Source organism: Cryptomeria japonica, chromosome 2 (genome assembly GCF_030272615.1).
Source record: "Cryptomeria japonica chromosome 2, Sugi_1.0, whole genome shotgun sequence".
Classification (NCBI taxonomy): Eukaryota; Viridiplantae; Streptophyta; class Pinopsida; order Cupressales; family Cupressaceae; genus Cryptomeria; species Cryptomeria japonica.
In genome coordinates, this window is record NC_081406.1 from 312,781,771 (window position 1) to 312,796,108 (window position 14,338).

The window sequence follows — 14,338 nt, forward strand, 5'->3', positions numbered from 1 at the left end:
TTCTATTTCACAAAACACTTTCTCTATGGGTGAGATATGTTGTTTGAAAATCCTCTTGTTTCATTCCCACCATATTAACCATATGACTATAGCTGGAATGATTGTCCATATACACAAGAAAAAAGAAGATTTGAAGATAATGGGCCAAGTCTGAAAGAGCTCCCAAGTCGTGTTTGGTAAGGGCATAGATAGCTCTAGTTCTAGCATAACAAAACACAAACACTAGTGTACAAATGAACATTGGATAAATAAATGATCTAGGTTTTCAAATTCTTGATCACATAGTACACATTTAAACCATTGTGCTATTTGAAGCTTGGAAAGCTTGTCACTAGTAATGATTCTTTTCTTTAATGCCAACCAAGAGAAACACCCTACTTTCGACATGATTACATTATTCCAACAAAAGAAAAAAGCTCTGTGGGTCTGTTGTTGGTTTATCATGTGTTGGAGTGTTGAGTAACCATTTTGGACTCTATAATTTCCATTTGCAGATGGGGCCCATATGAGTTTGTCCTCCTTATTTGTCAGATAAACTATACTTTGTGTAAGTGCTAATTGAAGTAGCTTTTTTGGCTCATCTTCAATTTCAATACAATTGATGTCCTTCCAGATGACTTTCCCTAAATAAAGAGTAGCTCCACTTACATAGTTTACTATCTTATGTCCCCATTTTATGATGAAAATTGGTATCACTTGTTGCAATTGGTTGTTCTGAGCTAGAGGGGGGTAACCATTCCATGAATTAAACAAAAAATTAACCAACTCCCCATTATGGACTTGCCAAGATACATACTTTGTCACTAGATCTCTGGAGGATATCATAAAGTTCCACATTGTTGAGCCATCCAGAGGATTTGATATGGAAAATATTCTAAGAGGATTTCATGAATCTAGGTATTTGGCTTGCATGATTTGGCACCACTTTGATTATGAGTTTGTGTACATTATCCATATTAGTTTTCCTCCAAAGGCTTTGTTTTTCTTAACTAAGTCGTGCAACCCTACCCCTCCTGATTTTTTCTCAATTGCCATATTGCTTAATGAGACAAATGGGATCTTTTTGTCTTCTGATATATTCCCTTTCCAGAGAAAGGTTCCAATGATCTTTTCAATTTGTAGAATCATAGACTTCAGAGCTTTAAGAACTGAAATGTATTAGTTAGGAATGGCGGTTAAGAAAAAATTAATACTTGTAGAATCCAACTTGCAAGAGACAACCAATGAGCCTTCCATGATGATATACTATGCTTAATCCTTCAAACACAATTTTCCAATAGGAGATCTTATTAGCTCTCATGAATAGAGGTATACCCAACTATATACTTGGTAAATCATTTTCCTTAAAGCCAAGAGTTTTAATGGTATTTTTCCTTATAGGAGCCTTGGTATTAAGAATATATATTATGGATTTATGAGTATTGATTTGTTGACCCAATAATGATGTGTATAACTCCAGAGCCTTCTTCATTTGAATTGCTTCTTGAACTGAAGATTTGACATATAACAATGTATCATCAACAAAGAGAGAGTGTGTAACAGATATGGATGTGTTTGGTAAGTGTATCCCTTGCCAAAGACCCTTGTCATGATTGGATTTGATCAATCCACTGAAGGATTCTGCCATAATGAAGAACAAGAAAGGAGATAGAGGATCTCCTTGCCTTACTCCTTGGGTAGCTGCAAAAAAGACTGCTGGGGTTCCATTTATAATGACTGAAAATTGAGCTCCCGAGATGCATGTTTTTATCTATTTGCACCATTTTTCAGAGAACCCAAAGTTATGAAAGACTTTAGGTAGAAAGCTTCATTTCACCTTATCATAAGCTTTCATCATGTCAATTTTGGCAATAAAGGATGGCAGGTGTGAAGTGTTGATTGAGTGTAGGACCTCATGTGCTATTAGTGCCCCTTCAACTGTTTCCTTTCCTAGTACAAAACCACCTTGTTTTGGAGAGATAAATTTTGGGATTAAATGTTGTAATCTTAGACAGATGGTCTTGGTGATGATCTTATAGATAGTATTGAACAAAGAGATAGGCCTAAAGTCTGCAAATATTTTTGGCTCTTTCACTTTTGGGAGAATGACAATGTTTGTGACATTGAAATTCTTTAGAACCATTTTGCTTTTTCTTGACTCTTCAATTGCAGTCAGATGATCCGAACCTAATACATCCCAACATTTTTGGAAAAAAAATGTAGTGAATCCATCGGGGCCTGGTGCTTGATCAACAACTAGTGACAATACTACTTTCTTAACCTCTTCAATAGTGAATGGTTTCATTAGGTCTTCATTGTCTTGTTGTGTAATAATATATGGAGTGATGTATCCAAAATTTCTATTTCATCTTGATTGGAGGCTGAATGAGTTGCATTGGTCGGAGCTAAAAGATTTTTGAAAAAACTAACTCTTTCATTTTGGATGTCTGATACATTGGTGAGTGTGTTACATGTATTATAATCATTAATGGAGAAGATTATTGATGCTGCATGCCTAGACTTGGCAGATGCATGAAAACACTTTGTGTTCCTGTCCCCTTATTTTAGCCATAACTCCTTGGACTTGTACCTCTAGTATATTTCCTCTCTCTTGCTCAGTTCTTCCCAAGTCTCTTGTAACTGGTTTTTCTTGTCATATGTGATAGAGTTGAGGCCATGGAGAATTATAGTCTCCTGAATGCTCAATAGTTGCTTTTCAACTGAGCTTTTCTCAACAAAAATGTTTTTAAAAACTTCCACATTCCACACTTTTATTTTGCTCTTGACATATTGCATTTTCCTGTCTAGTTGGAACATTTTGGTACCCTTTTGATGAGGAGCACTTACCCACCATTTCCTCAGGAGTGGAAGATAATATGGATGTCTGAACCACATTTTTTCAAATTTGAAGGAGGGGCGATGCATATAAGGTTTCTGACAATTCATAACTTGTAGTGAAATGTCATAGTGGTTTGAGCATACAAGAGGCAATATATCAGATTCCATTTTAACATTTTGAAGAAACCATTGTTGGGATATGAGAAATCTATCCAGTTGTTCTGCTATTTGTAAGAAATTCTTTCTTCTGTTTGTCCATGTAAATCGACCCTTAAGAGGAACTACATCATTCAAGTCATTATCATAGATGAAGGATACAAAATCTTGAATAGTTTTTTCGAGGGGACAAATTCCGCCTTTTTTTCTCATAGCTAGAAGTAATTACATTAAAGTCTCCTCCCAAGATGGCATTATGGTCTGCATATTGCTGAATGAAGTTTGTTAGGATATCCCATAGTCTTTTTTTTTCATGAGTGGGGGTCGGTCCATAAACTTTGATTAGCTTAAAGGACAGATTAAAGTTTGAATGCTAATAATCTACCAATTATTTCCTTCATGTAATGTCTCTACAATGACTGTTTTTGGGTTCCACAAAGTAACAAGTCCTCCAGAGGCTCCTACTGCTGGAACATGAGCTGATTTCCATTTGGTCCATTTGGAAATTATCTCTAGAAATGTGTCATGAGAGAATTTTGTTTCTTCTAGCATAACTATATCTGCCCCTGATGAGTCAATTTGTTTCTTGACTCTCTTTCTCTTGTCAGAGGCATTAATGCCTCTGACATTCCATGAAATGATCTTCATTGTTGACCTTATCTTGAGGTTGAGCATCATGGATATGTTATGCATGTTAACACTTAATTACTTAAAAAAATATTTTCATGTATTTCTTGTATATATTTCTCTTATCCTTTAGGGTTCCTTGGTAGGGCATTATATTTGGTATCAAAGCCCATGTTGCATCACTGGGATCTCTGGTTAAATTATTTTCCATGAAGTTAATGTTGTTAGTGCATACATGCATGAGTGTTGTATTGTGGGCTAGTCGTTAACTTGTTTCTTGGGTGTGTTGTGTGGCATTTATAAGAGTTCAATATGAAACAAATTGAGTACCTTATTGTGGAGGAAGAGTATCTCCTATATCATTTTCACCTCTTAGGGATGGATAGATACCCCTATGCAAGAGGCCTTGAGTGGGATAAGGATCAGTTGTTGGTGTGTTGCTTCATTAGATTGAGCTCTTGTTTGGCCTTTGTGTGGTTTGTGTGTGGATGCTCATGGTGATAATGGGTATGTTGCCTTGTGTGACCTAGCATTATATTTTATGATTGTAAGCTGTTTAGGGTTTATATGACCCTCCTATGTATTGAGGAGTTGCTATAGAGTGATAAAATCCATGATGATTGATTCTTTTTCTCTTGGATGTTGGTGGCATTTAAGTTTCCCTCTTTCTTTTGTTCCTAGAGAATCACATGAGTGATTACTTGTTGATTAGACTTGGATTTAATGCTTGTCTCCTAATTGAGAATTTCTTACTGCATTGTGTGTGAGCATTGTATTCTCTATAATAGAAATAGAATTAATTCATGTTTATGAACTATTGGTGTTGATGTTTGTAGCTAGGTTAGATTCCTTCATAGGTCAAGCTAGCATATAGATGACTAATTGACCTATCGACCTTAGTCACTTAAAAGGTGCAAGATTAAAATATAAACTATCTTTTCTATAAGGTCGACCTTATAAAGTCCACCAACCTCTTATGAAATATTATATTGCTTAAGGGAAGACCTTTGTGAAAGGGTGACTATATTGTATATATACAAGGTGGAATATCCATTCATTCAATGAACAAATCGAACATACACAATCCTACAATAGACTGAATTTAGAAGAGAAGTGCTTGAGGGAGACAATCGGGTATTGTCTATGGTTGGGAGGGCAAATCATTGCCCGTGGTTAATCGAGCACACCTAAAACAACATGGTATCAGAGCCAGGTTATAGATGAGGGTAGAAAAATGGAGATCACTGAGATTCACGAGTCAGAGAATATCAATTCTCCATTAGAGTGAAGGGTTTTTTTTGTGTGCAGTTACCTATTTCCGTCATTGGATCTAGACTATTTTCCTTGCAGAGGCGTGTTAGGTCCAACAATGAAAGCTAATATACTGAGAGGGGAGGGGTGAATCAGTACTTCAAAACTTTTCTTTAAAAATAGTCTTACTGATAAACATAAACTGTCTATAGTTGATCTAATAATATATAAAGCCAAAACACTATCATAGAAATTACATCCATACACATTTCACTCCATAACACAAAGATTTTGGTTATGCATAAACTCTTGGTTAGAAAAACTATGGTGGGGATGGCACCCACAACTTCACTACTGCAATAATAAAGGTTGCTCGGTTAGAGCTACATGTTTAGCTATTTCTGATAGCTTACCCTGTTAGGAGTATCAAGATCTTTGGATCTACCTTGCGAAAGGATTTTACAAACACTTTTACAAAAATGTTGTACCTGGTTAAAGGCTTTACAATTTATAGACCTTGTTAGAGTCTTTTACCCTGTTAAAGGTTTCTAACACAACTCAAAATAATTCAATCAAAATCTTTTACAAAATATTTGCAACTTTACATCTGAAATGTTATAGCAGACTCTATGTGCTCAATATGAAATTACCATGCTCATAGCATACCTCGGTAATTGATAGATCAACTCGGTGACCTCTTCTGTATTCTCTGTCCCTTAAACTGTTTTCTAAAAATCTTCTCGGTGACCTCTGGATACCTCTATTCAATCATCACATCTTATCTTTTCACAAGATTTTTATCTTCAACTCACCATCTTTTCCTCTTCTCACTTAGATACTCAAATCACTCTGTACATAGATCTCTCTGGTGGTGATCTTGTTCATACATCGATTATACAAACATGTATTATCAAATGAATAAACATAGAAATTATTTCATTGGATAAACTTCCTCAAAATCATACAAAATTGTTAAGTGCAATTCCCTATGAAATAACGGTTCCCTGTTCTCAAATCTTGTAACACGTTTCCACATATGTGTCTAGGTTCATTGAATCTAGAACACATTTCCACTTGGTTCAGATTAACTCCGTGTGCCTTCTTTGCTACTCGATGGACATAGGAAATTTACTCGGTAGATAGCTCCAGTATATATCATCTCGGTGACTAGCCTTTCTTCTGTAACCGACACCCTTAGAGCTTACCGACTGAATATTTTTGTAGTATTAACCAACTAGGGTATATAGGATGACTTTGAACATAAAACTAATGACAACTTAGTAAATAGTAACAAGGCGTAGAAACATATTGTGATTACTAGAGAAAAATAATATTGATTAGGGTTTAATATTTTGAGTTGTACTAAAGGAAAACACTATATTCCTCTGGACCATACTAGAGAGCGTTATCTGGGGTCAATGAGATCATATTTTATTGTAAACCTATATCTGCATTATAATATTCAATAAGAATGTTAGTTGCGTGGAAATATATGCATTGGTATATCGAACTAGTTAGATCTAAATTTCTTCTAGTAACATTTCAATGTATCAACTTCATTTCACAGCGTGAATATACTGTTCGGGACTTCTGGTGTTACGGATCCTTCATCTCCTCAGGACTGGAATTTCGTCATGATGCTCCATTTGGCATTGTTGAATCATGTATATTCATATCGAAAATATATTTAGCGTTATCTCATTGCAGAAGCTCATATTTATTGGCGTGAAAAATATTGTATTGAAGCAACTTTATCAAAGAGGTTTAATGAGATGTTTAGTCCGTTTCTGTTCTCTCAAACACATATAAGATTAATCAATGGCTTGAGGAGTTTTTTATTTGAGCACTGCATCCACAATAATCAGTCGCGCAAGAAGAAATCACTATTGAAAGGTGGTTTTGTACTTAGTGATACAAAGAAGAAAGATAAATCTCATTTAAGGCAAAGGGACGTGGTAACAGTTGGAGCAGGTCGTGAGTGCCTTCTTGACATTTTGGGAGCAATGATTAATCTTTGGAAGGTTTCGTCAGTGCCTTGGAAGCATATGAGATTTTTCTGCAAAAGGATTTCTATCTATTATATCAACTATCTTCATTTCCAGCAAATTGGTTGTTTTGTGAAACTTTAAAATCAAAACAATATTCTTTGTGCAAGATAAGGCGTGGAGCTATTCACTCAAGACTAACTTGTTGTGTGAAGTTTAAGAGGACTGACACTGTAGGATTTCAAATCCGTTGCAAGGTTGACGAGATCATCATGTTCACATCCTGAGTATATCGATCTGCATTTGAATACATTGTTAGGAAAATTATGTCGTAAAGGGTTAACTAGCAGTTAGGGCCATCTGTGTAGATGATAAGATGAGACTCAGCTATAGGACTAACTCAATGGGTACCAACAATAAAGAGATAAGTATTTTGTCCTTGTCTAATGTTTGGGATATTTTTGAGTTATTAATTCATGCTATGACATTGAGATAGTGAATCTTGTATGATTCATTTTCAATGGATGAACTATTATTAATCTCTTTGAAATGCTTTCAAGACAAACCAAGAAGCATAAGATATTGCATTCAAGGAAGGAAGAACTTGATAATTTCTACCACAAGACTGAGTTGGTGGCTGAAGGTGTTTCTTCAAAGAGGAGGAATTAACATTAAGAGGGAGTCTCACATTTCATCAAAGGCAACCTTGGATGAGGAGGTCAGAAGGTTGATGTCAGATTCAGAGGGAGTCTGACATTTCATTAGAAGAAACCTTGGATGAAGAGGTCAGAAGGTTGATATCTGTTTCAAAGGGAGCAACATCATCATGAACATCTGCTTAATGAATTCTTCTTTTTGAGGGAGAAGTTTGAGGTGCAAGCCCTTGTTAATGCATTCTTCTCTGTGAGAGAAGTTTGAGGTAAAATCCCTTGGTAATGCATTCTTCTCTATGAGAGAAGTTTGAGGTGAAAGCCCTTGTTCCACCTTTTGGAAGTAGCCATAGTGGATCTACCCTCTGGGAGTAGCCATGGTGGATATTATGTGAGAGAATCCATGACTTAGCACTCGTGCTTATTCACCCTCTGGGAGTAGCCATGGTGAACGCCATGATGAGATGACGACATCACGTTGAGTGATTCTGTGATGGGAACTTGTGTTCATTATTTTTTTCCATACATTGGATTAGCCATGATGGACACACCCTCTGGGCATATCCATGGTGGATGTCACTATGTGACTCAGAAATTGAGAAGGACTCCTCCCTAACTAAGAGGGAGTGTAGATACTTGTAGCTAGGTCAGATTCCTTCTAAGGACGACCTAACATATAGATGACTAATTGACCTATTGGCCTTAGTCACTTAAAATGTGCAAGATTAAAATATAAACTATCTTTGCTATAAGGCCGACCTTATAAAGTCCACCGACCTCTTGGTGAAATATTATATTTCTTAAAGGATGACCTTTGTGAAAGGGTGGCTATATCATATATATACAAGGTGGAATATCCATTCATTCAATTAGCGAATCAAACATACACAATCCTACAACATACTGGATTTAGAAGAGAATTTCTCGGGGGAGACAATCAAGTATTGTCTATGGTTGGGAGGGAAAATCATTGCCCGTGGTTAATCAAGCACACCTAAAACAATAGTTGGGACTGTTGTGTTTGCATTGGAATGCACTATTCATTAGTTTTAGAAATAGTGCATCATTGCATATGTGACATTAATGAATATAAGAGAAAGTTTTGAAAACCATCATAGTAGGTCAATGAGTATCTAAGTGAATTAATTTCCTTGTGGCATCATTATTCTCATTCAATTCATCTGCATCTTATTTATCATGCATTATGAGCCATGAAATTATGTTGTGCTTAGGACATGCATGTTGGCAAGAGACATTGTTATGGTAAATATTGGTGCATGATTAATGCTTAGGGGTTGTCATTGATGGTAACTCAGTTTTCAGATCACATCCAGTGTACATAGATTTGTCCTACCGGAAGTCAATTTGTTCATAGCATTCATCTGGAAGGCGGAACTTCGTAACCCGTAGAGCATGAGATCAATGTGCACATCTTGATTTTGGTGATGTAATTTTGGTTCTAGTGATCAAGGCAGTTGATTCAAGGTTCAAGAAATATTATCTCATGATCTTGATATCCGATGTTGAATTGTGTGCAATTTTAGAGGTCCGATGTCCGATAATTCAATTAGAACAAAGCTATCTTTGCGTAACGTGTGTTGCAGATTTGATGGGTTAATTTTGGTGATTAGTTCCATTTTTGAGATAATTGGGCCGACCTATGGGAAGCCTATTATTTTCTTGTTTTGGTTCACATTTGGATTTGTGGACAAATTGAGCCAACTTTGTGATACATGTTTCATGTTGCGTGTTATGCGGTTTTTGGAAGCCAACTTAGTAAATGATTTTTTTTTGTTGATGCGGATATATAAGATCGATTTGGTTGATCATTTTGGTGTGTGTCATAGGTAAGTAAAGTATGTATGAGAGAATTTTCTAAGTTTGTGAATGTAATTGAAGACCTTGGTGCTCCGGTGTGTGACAAAGAAGAATAACAGATCAGTTGCAGAAGATAGTCTGAGCCTATTCAGAATTGCATTTTGGGATAGATGGATGCTATATTTTAGTTTATTCATCATTCTAATCATTTTGTAATAGCTTGTAAGACAGTGAGCCTTCCTCTAGGTTGTAGCCCTTTTGTAATTGAGCAGTGAGCTCTAGGCAATGTGCCTGAATGCAAGTGCATTCCCCTTATGCAATATTATCATACTTCTGGCCATAGTATAATAATATTGTGGGTACTCAATCCCACCATGGTTTTTCCATTTTTGGGTTTCCACATAAAAATCTTGGTGTTATGGTTGTGTGGTTGTCTACTTTATGTTTATGCATTTTGCTTTCCTTCATATGCATTTGGTGGATTGAGATTCAAATTAATAAGATAAAAACTTGCAAAAAACTGATTCATCCCCCCTCTTAGTGTTCATTGATTCCAACAATTGGTATCAGAGCCTAGTTCCTCGGAAGAAGCCTAACAACTTGAGGAAGATCTGGAAGATTGAATCAATGGAATTTGGTTTGCAAAGATAACTTAGTGTGCCACTTAAAGATCTTGATGCAACAAGAAAGTTCCCTGAAAAAAAATTTGAATGCAGCTGAAGACATCATTGAGACATTGAAAGATCAAGTGAGCACATCTAGAGAAACGATAAAGGAGCTTATGGACAAATTGAAGGAGAAAGAAGAATAAAGCATTGACAATCAATCCCTACAAGACAAGACAAATGAATGTGAGAAGTTGGCTAGGGAGAATGCAGTCTTGAAGAATGAGATACAATCCATTGTAATAAAGCTGAAAAAGGAGATTGAAGATCGGAAGAAGAATGAAGAAACCCCGACTTAGTCATTGAAGGATAGATCTGATGAATGTTACAGATTGACATATGAGAATGATTAGTTGAAGTTTGAATTGGTGCAAACAAAGAATGATGGACAAGAACTTGAAAGGCAGATCATAATTCCGAGAGATGAACTTTCTACTACTAATGAGTATAAAGAAAAATTCAAAGCCAGTTCAACCCAATTGGATGAGATGCTGGAAAGTCAGAGAAATGGGAAAGACATGCGAGGACTTGGATTTGAGAAAGGAGAATCGTCTGGTTCTGATCAAAGCAATCATCAACAAAAGAACAAGAAACCTCTGGTAAGACAACCTCAAGCCTATAAATTCAATGGTAAATCTTTTGTTTGTGGTATATGGCAAGCCAATGCAAAAGTAGGATGAATAATGGGATGATGAATAAAGTGATGAATAATGGTCCTACCTTTACCAGTCAATGTTTCATATGCAACAAATTTGGTCATAAGTCAAACATTTTCAAAACAGTGATAAATAATTTTCAGAATAAGAGATGCTATGCTTGTGGAATGTTTGGGCACATTCTAACCAATGCAGGATGAGACCAAATCAGATGAAGTTCAAGTCTGTGCAGAGAATTTTTTTGGTTATGCATGCAATAAACCTGGTCACATTGCAAAATACCGCAGAAGCAAGAATGGTATGGTAAGCAAGAATGAATCATATGAAAAAGGAAAAGCTAAAGTGGAAGAGATCAATGATCAACACAAGAAGATGTGGGTTAAGAAGGAAGACTCTACTGTTCAAAATCTCCACACCTTATTTCGGTATAGGAACCCCATCTGGTAACTAAGGCCTAATGCCTTAGGGGGAAATTTTTTCATGTAGATCTTTAGAAACCCCCTTTCAGAGATTTGTAACTGGTCAAAGAAGGTTGCAAATGATAGAGATTAGTTATGTAGTTGTTATCTAGAAGATTTCATGGCGGTTTTAGATTCCAGTGAGTGAATTCATGAAAAATAGAGTATTCAGAAGCCTTTAGGGTTATGCATTTATTACAACTTAAAATTATGGTTTTGGTGGATAAAAAGGAATTTAACTCATTCATTCTTAACAATGCAAATGAGAGAAAAAAATAGAGTAGCAGAGTGAAAGAGATATAGCAACAAAATCCGAGCTTGAAGCGACCAGTCATAGATTTCTTGCATCCGGTTGAGAATCAAAAGGTATTTTTCATTTGTGAGCTATCTTTTCATACCCTTTTTTCAAAATGGCATCTATATTTGTATTTGGTGTTGCGAATCCATTAGTGGTACAAATTACTGAGAGGGCAAGGCCCGTATTCAAGAGGAAACCATTCAAATATGTCGAAGATGATCTAGAAGGTGCTTTTTCTTCTGTCCTGTATGTCATGCTTCACAATGAAGACATTAGGGCATATATCCACTACAACATTGAAGAGCTTGGAAATGTAGATATGCTCTCACTCTATACCAAGCATATGATGGATGGATTTGGAAATCTGAAGCCAAAATTCAAGTCATTGCAGGACAAGGGTTTCATCCATTTGTACGTTTCCCGGTGTTTCATGAACCTGAATGGGTCCGATATATCTTGAGAAGAGTCCACGATGAGTTCATATGGCTGGAATGATCTTACAAAATCACCAAGCAATCCATTCAAGTAGTTACTTATTTAGATGTAACCGGTGAGATCCCTGGATTGAGGAAAGTTCAAAATACAATGGTAACAAAGGTTACCGGATCCCAACATGATAGCCGATCGATGACTATGAGTGTTATCATAGAGCATGATGTTAGATTTGCTTCAATGGTGACTGGATATAAAGTGTATCAATTGAGTAGGCAATCTATATCCGATACCACTATATTTGTAGCCTATGAGATGCTCAAGGAAGACAAGAGGTATGATCTTTGTGCAGTTCTTATCAGTGATTAATTAAGCTACTCAAAGAATATTAAACAAGACAAGAAGCATGTATTCAAATTTGGTTCCTTGATTTTTTTCTTAGCATTGTATTTCCTGAATGAAATCCCCGGTATTGGAAAGATTCAATGGGCTTATGATAGACCGGTGACAGTTCAAATAAAGGAAGGTTTGCAAGGTTTAGGTGATACTATTACGCATAGATCTTCTTTATGGGGATATTTTAAATCATTTCAAGCAACAATGCAAAGCAGAGTAAGGATCCCTAAAGAGATTGTTGAGAAATATGAGAAAACAATATGCTTTATGGTTGATAAGGACCAATGCCACATGGAGGTAGTTGAGCCAAGATTTGTTTGGATCATGCCCATGGGGTATGAGGTAGATGCAACCACACTTGATGCATATGCTCAACACTTTTTGAGTCAACTGGTGGATGATAAGGAGGAAAGGTTCGGTACATACAAAGAAAAAGATCTTGAATTACATAAGAAATTCATCGAACCTTCAAGGGAGAGGAAAGTAAGAAAGGAGGTTGAGGAGTTAGCTGGACAAATGGGCATATCTAAGGAGGCTATGAAAAGGGAAAGAGAACAAAATATACTGAAGGAGGAGGATATGGGAAAGCCCAAGCAGTCAAAACCTATTCCCACTCCTCTAAAGAAGACCAAGCCTAGAGAGTCTCAGTCTACACCTACCTCCGGTGCTCAAAAAACCATTCCTCCACCCAAGTCACATACAACAACATCATTCGGTGGGGTGGAGAAGAGGAAGATGAAGAAACCTCAAAGAGTGTATGTTGCTTCCACTGCCGAGGACATATAAACTTAATTTGATGAAGCAGTGAAAGAGGTGAAGAAGACAACCACCTATGCTAGAGTGGTGAAGAAACCATAATCTGGTGGAACCTAACAATCAAAGAAACAAAGAGAAAAATATGAGTCAACCGAAAGAGCCAAAGCAAGAAAGAAACATAAATCAGAATTGGATGCAACTCTCAAATCCAGTAAGATTGAAGGTACATTTGAAGTAGTGGCCCCATTGACCTTGAAAGAGTTAATTAATGAAATTCTTAAGGATGAGAATTTGAAAAATGTACCTATATATTATGAAAATTTTGATGATAAAGATCAGAGGGAAATTGAAGAAGCAGTTGTTGAATACATGGATGTCTATAGCAAGGCATTGATAGAACTATCATCCATGATTCCTAAGAGCCTGTATGACATTTTGGATGCTAGAAGGCATACAACTAGTTTAGAAGATGAAAGAATAAAGGAGTATGTGTTAGTGAATATATCCTCTGTCATATCCAAAGATGAAGTTATTAGATTATTGAATCTTTCCAAGGATAGATTCCAAAGCAAGAAAATAGTTAATAAGCTTATGCTTGGGAAGATAGATGAGGTGACCAAGGAGATTGAAACAATTTTGAAACAATTTTTGATAGATCAAAGAATTGATGTGAATCCAAAAGAACCATCTCAGGACACATCTATTTCGGAAGTATATGCAACTGTTCCTAACAAGCAAAAAGACCAATCATCTGATAAATCTATTCTGGAAGAGCAACCCAGGGTGGATACCATAGTTGATGATGATAGTGCCAATGTTGATATCTCCGGTGACATTGTACAAGAACCTTCAGTTATAGAAGTTGTGTTAGAGAAAGTAGCTAAGGAAACAAATGAAGTGGAGAAGGGAAAGGATGGTGATAAATATGAGAGTGCAGATGTAGCTGTAAAAGGAGAGAAGGAGAAAGATTAGGCTCCGGTAACAGTGGCAAGAGACACTGTACCTACCAAAGGGAAACAAGTTGCTATTGATTCAAATGATTTTGGTCAAGGGCCTATAGATCCAATCTCATTATCTCCGATTCATGCACTAAAATTGGCAACTCTTTCTCAAGCAAAAGCCAGTGAGGACTTGCTTAAGTCCAATTTTGTCGGCAAAGAGTTGATATCATTGACATGAGATATGCTAGAGAAAATCATTCCATCTTTCAAACGAGACACATCTGATTCATCCGGTAAGCTCAAGGGTTTGCTAAATGTTTTAGGTTCTCATTTTGATTCTATGGAGAAGGAAACATATATCAAAGTTTTGAATCAATTAAATGCTATGAGATTGAAATAATTTTTGAATATGATTGAAGATGATAGAGTCAG